The 9,420-nt window shown below is 34.9% G+C and overlaps 1 pseudogene; it reads right to left on the reverse strand.

Annotated features, from left to right (window-relative positions):
* Window positions 1-2,476: 2,476 nt before the first annotated feature.
* On the reverse strand, window positions 2,477-3,042 carry LOC113253168 (60S ribosomal protein L9-like; annotated as a pseudogene).
* Between the last annotated feature and the right edge of the window lie 6,378 nt (window positions 3,043-9,420).

The following is a 9,420-nucleotide window of genomic DNA, read 5'->3' on the forward strand; positions in this document are numbered from 1 at the left end:
CCAGAGACAGACAATGGTAGCTTGTAAAAATGGGATATATTCTTTCTCTCCCCGCATCCTTATCCTTTCAATGTGACATTGAAGATTCTCATCTATAAGTAGAATCTGTTTCCCCCCTCTTGAAGCCAGGTTGACTACATGACTCTGTTCGGCCAAATCAGATGCTAGAATACATGAAGCAAGAGGAAATGAGCAGCCATTCTTGTACATCAGGGCTTGTCCTTTACTACACTCAAGACCCTGGGGCTGCCATGTTCATGGGCTGAAGCTAGTCTGCTGGAGAATGAGAGGACACTTGAAGAACTGGGGTGACAAACTGACAGTGAGTGAGCCCCAAGCTTGCCACTGACCCATGTGTGATGCCAACCAAGGTCACCTGAGCCTGTCTCAGTCCAGATCGACTTTCCAGCAGAGTCCAGCCAAAGATTGATAATAGGTTAAATTGATTATTCTTTTTTAAACTGCAAGTTTTGGTGTCATTTGTTAGACATTAAAAAATAACAAATTTAGACACCATGAAGAAAGCGACAACAGTATCAACAAAGAAGAAAATAGTTGCAATACACATATCCACCACTACGGTGAGTCTAGGATATAATAATGAACTTTAAAAAGAAAAGAAAAAAGACAGCGCAAAGAAAAATAGTCACAGACTTGAACAAGCATTTCACAAAGAACATCCAAATGTCTAATAACTATATTAAAAGGTCTTCAACTTCATTAGTCATCAGAGAAATGCAAACTAAAACCACAATGTAATATCAGTACACATTTATCAGATTTACTAAAGTAAAAGACATTAGAAAATATGAAGAATTGGGGAGGATGTTGCTGGGCAACCACATTCTCATAAACTGCTGGTGGGAGTGTAAACTGGCATTTTAAAAAACTGCTTGTCAGCATCAACAGAAGTTAAAAATACACTTACCCTGTTACCAAGCAATGTCACTCCTAGATATAAATCCAAAAGAAATGTGTCCATATGCTTATAAAAAACATATTCATAGTAGCATGGTGCAAATGGCCCAATTCTTCCCAAACTAGACACAAATATCCATCAAGAGAGGAACACATAGGGGCGCCTGTGTGGCTCAGTCACTTAAGCAACCGACGCTTGATTTTGGCTCAGTGTTGTGGTGTCAGGGTTGTGAGATCGATCCCCACCTCAGGCTCCATGCTGGGCATAGAGCCTGCTTAAGATTCTCTCTGCCTCTCTCACCGGCCCCCTCCCCACTCCCTTAAAAAAAAAAAGGTACAGATAAGTCATAATGCACGGACACAAAAATAAGTTACAATAGCGATTCAAATAATCTACAATGCTGTGCACAATATGAATGAATATGGGAAAATAGAATTTTGAAAAAGGTAAGTCAAAAAGTCATACAGTGTAATTCTATTCAACTATACGACAAAATAGGGCAATCTAAGCTATCAGAAAACTAAAAAAGAAATCTGAATGGTGGTTTTCCACGTGGAAAGAATGACTGAAAGAAAGCATAAAGGAGGACTTTGTGGTTCTCCTGATATTCTATTTCTTGATCTGGGGCTGGCTACACAGGTGTGATCAATTTGGGAAAATATATTTATTAAAAAGGTATATGTCATTTTATTAAGTGTTAATCAAATGATAAAAATTAATAGTTGACTTAACACATTTGAATATTAATATCTTCCTGAACAGCAACAATAAAACAGCAAAAATATCTGAAAATGTTTTAAATCAGATTAATTCCCTTCCATCTTGCAAGGGACCTTGCATGCTATTTTTGCCTGGTATTTAGTTCTACTTTATTTAATATCCCTTCAAATGAGACATTACAATTAATTTTCTAGCATTACACAATCAATGCGTTATAGATTTATTCAAATGTTTAACAATGTCTTTGCTGCCATTCTCTGTGCATTTCATATCTGTGTTACTTTTGATAGCTCTCATTTTGAATATATAATTCAGTAGTTCTTTCCACACTGGTATTTTAGCAGTGATCTCTATCTGAAAATGTCTTTGTTTTTAACTGTTAGATGTTGTAACAGTTTATTCTGGTTTTTTTGTTCCTGTTAAATGTTTAATTGTTATTTATTTGTATATAATCTGTATTTTTAAGGTTATTTTTATGTTGTAATCTTTGTCTTTGGTGCACTGAAATTTCCCTATTCTATATATATTTTTTAAAATTTCTCATATTTAAGATTGTGGGCTTACTAAAACTAAAACTTCATATAAATTTTGGAAAATCTCTCAAACACTTTATTTTTAAAATATTACTTTTCCCATTCATTCTCTTCTCCTCTCTGGGATTGCCAGTGGAAATGTGTTGGGATTTTTCATCCTTTTATACTGTCTTTTAAGTTGTCTTTCATGCTGTCATTTTTTCCCCCAAATCAGTACAGCTTTTACTGCATCTTTAAAATATCACAAATAAGTCTGAAAAATCATCTGGCATCTTGCTGCTTCTGTAGCTAGGCAATTGAGATCTTATTCATCAGCCTGCCGAACTGTTCCTTTTTCAGAAGCATAGATACCATCCCCAAATTTTCTGATATCCTTGTTTTTAACTGTTGTGACTTACCGAATCAAAGCAGCTGAGTTTGATACAAGTTCAAGGTCATTTCCTTCAAGAATTAACTCATCTTTCTGGGCTTGAGATATTGAACAAGCAACCCCTGGCTCATCTGAACCCTATGGATATATTTTTTACCCAAGAAATTTCAGATTTCAACAAGAGAACCATTCCCCTGAATAACAGCGTTGATGGGGACGTGAGCATACACAGACCTCATCTTGTAAGGAAGCCCAGTGTAACGCCCTTGACGGTGTTCTGTACATGACTGCAGATCCCTCAGACAGTGGCCAGTTCTTTTCTATTTCCCATCATTTGTTAACTCGGAGCCTCTTCTTTTTCTTTCCAAGGAGACTGAGTGCTACACTGATGTGATTGAAGTCACTCCTCTGGGTCCCTTCACAATAACAGTGCGTCCCTTCAAAGTGGTGTCGACATTTTCTGGAATGTTGACAATCTGATTGCTGAAAACGATCTTCATTCTCGTAGCAGATGTGGCAAAGGGACCATACTGTCATCTTTTAATCCTTCGTTGCATCAGGGCAAATTCCAATATATATGCTTTGAATTAACTGTTTTTCTCAAATGCACGTAGTCTCCAGCTTTATAATATTTTTCTTTTTATTCTTTTATTTCCAGATTCTGTTTCATTTTCAAAAATGACTTTTTGCACTATGTATATTTATATTGTTTTTCCTCCTGCCTTTATATCTTTAATCATTTTAAACTTATTTTTATATAAAGACCAACGATTCCTCAATGATTTACTTTTTCTGCTTGTTTATGGTGGATTGTTTCCTTCTGGGGTCTGTAATCTTAAATTGTGAGTTCACGTTTGTTAAGACTTTATCCCTGGAGTGGCACAAAGTCTAGAGATGGTATAACCCTCTATCTCACTGAAGGAGCATCACAATACTGTACCCAGATTTTATGTTACTATTTAAGGTAAGGGATTCCAAGACCACAGGCTTTTCCCTGTTGGAAGATGTATTAGTTTGCTAGGGTGGCCATGACGAAGTACCACAAACTGTGGCTCAAACAAGAGATTAAGACCTCAGCATCTTAATTTGGAGGAAGACATAAATCAACTCATAACAACCAAATATTGTTTATTCATTTTTTATAGTTTGCTATATTTTTTAAAGATTTTATTTATTTATTTGTCAGAGAGAGAGCACAAGCAGGGGGAGCAGCAGGCAGAGGGAGAAGGAGAAGCAGGCTCCCCACTGAGCAGGGAGCCCAATGGGGGACTCGATCCCAGGGCCCTGAGATCATGACCTAAGCCAACTGAGCCACTGAGGCTTCTCTTTAGTTTGCTGTTTTAATGATCTAATTCTTCAAACATTTGTCTTTAATGGGTTTCGTTTCCAAATCAGTTAGCTCTCCCCAAATCTCATGCCCTGACTCTAGATGTGTACTGACCCCACAGCTTCCACCTCACTAAGATTACACTTTATGTTCATACATGGCAAAGGTTCTAGTACCGTAAGTTTAGTTCCCTCTTTATTTTTGGATCCTTGGAATTTCTCTTATTTTATGAGCTCAGTTGTGCTACAAAAGTATGTTGTTTATATTGCATCTCTTACGTTTTAGTAAAAGGGGAGGAGAGAAAGCTTCAGGGAGGCTATTAAGTATAAAATCTGCTACAATCCCATAACCTAAAAACGGAGAGATTTTGGTTATCATTTAGCATTTATTTTTGTTAAAGATTTTATTTATTTATTTGTCAGAGAGAGAGAGAGAGAGCATGAGCAAGGGAAGGGGCAGAGGAAGAAGCAGGCTCCCCATCAAACAAAGAGCCTGATGTGGGGCTTGATCCCAGGACCCTAAGATCATGACCTGAGCTGAAGGCAGACGCTTAACCGACTGAGCCACCCAAGAGTCCCTATCGTTCAGCATTTATAAAGGAAGGGTCACTTATTTAGAGGAATAAACTTGTGAACTTTTAATACATTTTGATAATCTCCGATGAAAATTAAATGGGATAAAGTGATTGAAAATCTTTTTCCATCCTCAATTTTAGTAGACTAGGTAACACTGAGCTCAGAGAACAAAAAGGTTCATTTTTCTGTTTTAAGATTATGATAGCTATAAATCTAACATGGAGAATTTATTGTAATTATTTAATAAAATACATCATAAATCAACCAGATACCAATTGAAGCATAAAAAAAATCGGAGCAGAAAAAATAAAAATTTGTGTTGTGTTTTAAAAAAAAATATCTCATATACTAAAATACTTCTTTCTCTTTTCATGTGATGCATAGCTAACTAAAAATACGCAGCTGTCTCTCATATCCTCATGGACTGCCACACGTCAGGTCACGTGCTCCCTTCGACATGTTTCAGACTGCTCTGAAATCCCAGGTGGTTTTTTTCACATTTTCTCCTTTTATACGAGTTATGTTCATTTGCCCTACAGTCATTCTCATTGTTCTGCTCCGAACCCCAACAATCCCTTCTTGCTCTAAATTCCCAGGTTTTAATATTGTTCTCTATTATTTTTGCATATTAATTTATCTGTAAAGCCAGATCATAAAGCGTGTGATGTATGAGTTATTCACTCAGTGCAGTTGCCCCTTATTATGTATTAGATATTCAGTGCTTTAGAATGAATTGGATTATTTTGACTTATACACGTGTTTCCAGAGTAATAGTATCACTGAGTAACTTGACGATTCTCCAGGCAAAAGGATGTGTGGATGTTTGAGCCTTGGACTATCCGGAATATTACCTCAAACAATTGCCTGGAAACTTGTATTCACTGAATTATTCTGTACTCTAGTAAATGTGTGTTTTTTTTTTTTTAATCTTCACAAATGAAATCAAAGTTCCTCCAGAGGGATTATTATGTATATTTAAATTTGTATATGCAATTTTTTGCACATAAGTAATGCTAATGGTGTAACAGGCATGGAAAAGTTCTTGTATTGATGAATATGTAAACAATTCTTATCTAGATGATGTCAGATAGGTTACCAACACTTTTATATTATCAGAGTATATAGAGTAACGATTCTAACATGTGTTAATATGTGTAGACTTACAACTGTGCCCGACGCATTGGGTGTACTCCTTGTGTTTGCCATTGTGACTCAGCTTCCATTTTTGCAATACCAACTAGATCTACCCCAACCCCTCATGTCTGTCAAATTAAAAACACCTGCAGTCAACCATTAAGAATTCACTGGACCTGAAGCCGAATTCTGGAGAAACTCCACATTGCATCAAGTTTGCCATGTAAATTTTGAGTCAGATTTGGATGTAGGCCTGGAATCAAAGAAGAAAAATGCAGAAATTATTTAATGTTGGGAGTATTAATTGGCATCAATGTCTTTCCAACCTGCTGCTTTTCTGAAGCAGAGTGATCAATATTTTTCCCATACCCACGAATAATGTTGATGTGCAGTGTTTCTTGCCATTAGTGTTAAGTTTCACCTAAGATAAAGATAGATAACTTGATCAAGGTGAGCAGTACTGTAAACTATAAATATTATAAAATTATGATTATTGGATACCCAAATTATTTCTCAAAATTCACTCAACTTTTCTGATTCCATTATTTATAGAACCTGAAAGATATTGCTGTATCTTAATCTTCACCAGAAACAGATAATCATTAGTTTCCCAGGTAAAATTTCTAGCTTTGAAATAAGGTACAATTGATATTCACCTATGGAAAATTTTAAAAAAAGAAAAACTTATTTGCAAAACCTAATTGTATTCAAATTTGTCTGGAATTCACAGATTCTAGGCTTCCTGAAGAACAAAATTCCATTGGCTAAAAAATAATTTAGGTGTAATCTATAGAATTTATAAGGTCAATAACCTGTCTAGATTTCAAATGCTTATAAATGCTGTGAAAACATTACTGAATATACATTATAATATGGTTGATTCCTGCTTGGCAGTTTTCCAAAGAATCATAGGTTTCTTTGAATTTTTTTTCTTTTTTTTTTTTAAATTGCAGTTTTTGCTGTAATTATCTTTAAATTTGAGATTGTGTATGAATTTGACATATACATTCTACTTAGAATGGCTTAAGAAAAGAAGATAAACTCTGGTGGTCATGTTTTCATCCACAAATATTTCAGCAATCACGGGAAAATCTGTTACCTGTGTCATATTAAAATTAAAGCCACCTATTATGACTTACTTTAAGTTTTACCTGAAGAACTAATAAAACCTATTGAAAAACAAATACAAATTTGGAATATAGAAATATTTTAATATTGGCTTTTTGAAATTAGGTTTTATTCCAAATATAACTCCTATTCTTATACTCAATTGTGTCAATCGATATTATTTGGAAACATAAAAGAAATGAAATTCAGTTATGCAGTACTCTTATTAGGTCATCTAATTGCATAATCTTGGTAGCATTAAAAAAAAATGACCCAGTTGAAATCTTGGTTAGGTGATGGACATTTTCAACACTCTGATATATTCAACACCCTAATACATTTTATAACATTTCTTCTCTCTTCTAAATCAATTTCAAATTCAATGCTATTATAATTATCTTAAAATTTAAAATTTCAGGCTACCATTAACGTTATCACAGAGTTTAATAGAATCGAGATTCTTTGCACTGGCATATATTTAATATGTGTTTTATAGTCTATCTCTGATCAAAATATCAATGCATCAAGCTTCAGGCTTTACAATTAATCTACTATAAATACTTCTAGAAATATAGCCTAATAAAATAGAGTTAGGGAAAAAAGCACATAAAGCAAGGAGACATTTTACTTCCAGTAATGATGGTGTGGTGATGAGTATCAATCCTACCACTGAGTAAAATAAAATGTCTTTAGACTTAATAAAATAGAAAACAATTACCAGGAAAAAATCCAAGAGAAGGCAAGGACCCCAAAACTGGAAACCCATAATTCAAACCCAATTTACCCTGAGGACACTGACTAAGAAGAAGAGGAAAAACAAAACAAAACAAAACAAAAGCTATGAGACTGAGGTATGGGTTAGTCAGCATCATTCATGTGGAAAGAGAAATAAAAATGCATATCAGGGACCACACTCATTTTGAGTTGATATTGAAATTGACACCTACTGTAATCAACTATGTTTCAGATCAGACAGTAAAGCTTAAAATCTTCACTGAAATATATAAAAGCTTGCATCAGTTGATTTGGAGAAAACTAAAAATCTTACAGCAACAGCTAAACTTAATAAAATTTAGAATTCAATTAATAAAATTTATGGCTTTCACTAAGATAGCTAAAGAGTGAATTAGTTAAGTGTGAAATAGGTGAGAAGGAATTTTTCAGACTGTATGAGATAGAACCAAAGAGATAGGAAATGTCAAAGTGAGTGTGACACCCAACACAGCTCGGTGAGGAGACCTAATGTCATGTGATCAGTGCTGCAGAAGAAGAGAAGTAGCAGAGGCAATATTTGAGGGGACAATGGCTGAGCAGTTGCCTGATGGGTAAAAGCTACTAATACAGAGATTCAAAAGTACCAGTGAATCCCAAAGGGGATAAACAGAAAGCAATCCTCACCTGGACAGATTCAAACTGTGAAATGAAGAAACACTGTGGTTAAATTCTGGAGGGAAAAAAAAGGAATGATTGCCATATGTGTCAGGACACTGGTCATGGACAGACCACTTGGAAAGGTACCTTGGGGGTTTCTGAAGCTTTATGCATTATATCCTAATTTTGGTAATTGGTCTATGAGCATTTTCATTATAATAATTGTATATCATGTTAATTTATGTGTTTTTTAAAGAACTTATTCTTTAGGGCAGTTTTTGATTCACAGCAAAATTGAGAAGATAGAGACATCTCTCATATACTCCTGACATCACACATATAGCTTCCCCCACTATCAACATCCCCCAGAGAGTGGAACATTTATTATAATTGATGAATGTACACTGACACGTCATTAACAGTGAAAGTCCATAGTTTTTCTGTTAGTTGTACATTTCATGGGTTTAGACAAATGTGTAATGATATATATCTACCAGTATAGTATTCAGAGCATTCTCATTAAAAATCCTCTGTATTCCGCCTGTTTATGCCATCCTCTCCCCTGTTAGCAAACCACCGATCGTTTTACTTTCTCTACAGTTTGTCTTTCCAGAATATTATATAGTTGGGATCATACGGTATGTAGCAGACTGGCTTATTTCACTTACTAATATTCATTAAAGATTCTTTGTGTCTCTTTATGCTTGATACCTCATTTCTTTTTATCCCTGAATACTATTCCATTGTCTGGAGTACCACAGTTTACTTATCCACTCACCTGCTGAAAGACATCTTGGCTGTTTTCAAGTTTTGACAACTACAAATAAACATCCACGTGCAGATTTTTGTGTGAACATGTTTTCAGCTCATTTGGATAAATACCAAAGAATGAGATCGCAAGATCATAAGGTAAAACTATTTACTTTTGTGAGAAACTGCAGAACAGTCTTCCAAAATGTCTGTTATTTTTCATTCCCACCAGCAATAAATGAGAGTTTCTGTCGTTCCACATCATCTCCAGCATTTGGTGTTGTCAATAGTTTGGATTTTGGCCATTCTAGTAAGTGTTCAGTAGTATGTCATTGTTCTTTTAATTTGCATGTCCCTGATGACATGTGAGTGAGCATCTTTTCACACGCTTGCTTGTCATCGGTATATCTTTTTTGGTGAGGTAACTGTTAAGATTGTTGGCCTGGTTTTGTTTTGTTCTAATTTGGATTGTTCATTTTTTTTCCTTGTGGTTTAAGTCTTTGTATATTTTGGATAACAGTCTTTTATCAGATATATTTTTTGCAAATATTTAATTCTAGTCTAAGGGTTTTTTTTTTAATTCTTTCGACAATGTCTTTCACAAAGCAGAAATG

The sequence above is a fragment of the Ursus arctos genome, unplaced genomic scaffold (genome assembly GCF_023065955.2).
Source record: "Ursus arctos isolate Adak ecotype North America unplaced genomic scaffold, UrsArc2.0 scaffold_17, whole genome shotgun sequence".
Lineage (NCBI taxonomy): Eukaryota > Metazoa > Chordata > Mammalia > Carnivora > Ursidae > Ursus > Ursus arctos.